Source organism: Tenrec ecaudatus, chromosome 9 (assembly GCF_050624435.1).
Source record: "Tenrec ecaudatus isolate mTenEca1 chromosome 9, mTenEca1.hap1, whole genome shotgun sequence".
Classification (NCBI taxonomy): Eukaryota; Metazoa; Chordata; class Mammalia; order Afrosoricida; family Tenrecidae; genus Tenrec; species Tenrec ecaudatus.
Genome location: NC_134538.1, coordinates 54372478 through 54374408, shown reverse-complemented (window position 1 = coordinate 54374408; position 1931 = coordinate 54372478).

Genomic DNA, 1931 nt, shown 5'->3' with positions numbered 1-1931 from the left:
AAGTTGAGGTTCCTTCAAGATCTGCTTCGCCACACCATTGGAATTTACATCTCTTGAGCTGGGGACTGTTGACCCTATCATCTGACTGACTGCTGATGACCTGCCTTGCTGTTTGCTGCCTGTGCCCGGAGAGCCTGAATTGCTCTGCAGAGGACTACCTGAAGGACTGCCAGTGTTTCACAACTGTCTCATGGGCGTGAGTTGCACTGAGCCATTTGTACTGCTTTATTATATATATACTGAGCCATTTGTTTATATATATATATAGATATATAGATATATAATATCAATCTGGTTTTGTTTATTCTAGAGGACCCTGTCTAACACAGCGGGCCTGTAGGGCAAACAGGATAAGGTTTCTCAGTGTAATTCTCAAAAGGCAGTCTTTACTATCCTTGAAGATTGAGTGGGTACATTGTTGTGTTGCAATATTTTTTTCCCTTGATACAATTCTTCTTGGTCATCTGTTTTCTTTGATAAAATCTTGATAGGACAGGGCAATTTTCTTCCAACAAAGAATAATGATTTGTATAGTCCAATGCAAAGTGCCTCTCAAAGTTTCAGCATCATGCCAGGGCTTTGTCATTTTATAAGCTGACTCCCTATCTTCTGTGGCTTTTGACATGAACTCTTTAGTTGTTGGATATTTGGGTTGTTTCCAGTTTTCTCCATTAAGCATAATGCTGTGATAAATATATTTATCTGCATGTATTTTCTCAAATTTTACATCTCTTAGGGTAGAGTTCTATAAGTTGTCATCATGTTTTTTTTTTTTTTAAAGAGTAGAGAGCTGTATTGAGGGTCTTGGGCAGGGGGCAGCTCGGGCTAGGTGAAGAGGCGGAGCGTGCCGTCACCGCGGGCGGAGATCATCCAGGGCTGGGTGGGGTGGAAGGCCACGTCAAGCACACCCAAATTGTCATCATGTTTTACTGGCATCACTTTTTACCAAACTGCATCCAAAATAGTCTGTGATAATTTGCATTGCCATCAAGTCAACTCCATATGAAGTGCCATTTGCACTGTATGCTTAACAGGAGGGGTTACCAAACTTCAGAATGTTTTGCTAATTTAGCCAGTGGACAGTGATTGATTAAAAATAGCTTTTAAACTTCAGTCATTGGCTCTCTATCAAAAGGACCTGCTAAGAACTTACATATTCTACAGATAAACTTGAGATGTTATTTTTATTTCATGCCTTTTCATTGTTGCATCAAATCATGCTGTGATTGTCAACATATGTATATAAAACACATTTTAAAAATATTCGATTTGTTTGAGGTTTTAAAAACAACAAAACAAAACTTGAACCTAAAATATAAATGGAAACACTGTACATACACATGTAATATACAATTAGTTTCCACTAAAGAGTTTGAAATAATATAGAGAGCTTGAGCTCATTTTAATGGGAACTGCATGCAATTTCTGGAATTGATTTACTAGCTCTTGGGAATGTTTAGTCCTTATATTTGCCACATACATAAATACCAACATCAAAAATGTTATGTCCAGAAAAAAGAAGTCAAGGTGCAATAATAGTGTTCTTGGAGCAGACCTCCACTTCAAAGATTGACACATCTGGCTCCAATTTTAATTTTGCTCAAATTGCTTCTCAATGGCAGTTGATGGTCATTTGCTGCAGTTAACTTGGATGTTTTGCAAACAATGCCTAATTCTAGGAATTTCAGCACTCTGAAAAGAAGGAGCTTCTCTTGCATTTCAGGTTATTTCCCCCTGACTCTCTCCACATATTACTCGGCCCTGAGGACACCTGCTGTTTTGGGAGAGGAGACATGTGACCTGGAGGATTATAGCAATGCACAGTCACGTTGGTGGAATCGGTTTCTGCTCACATTCTCGTTGGCTCTACAGTCCCCCCCCCCACCATTATCAGCTTTGTAGATGGCATAAAGCAATGCTTTCTTAACATC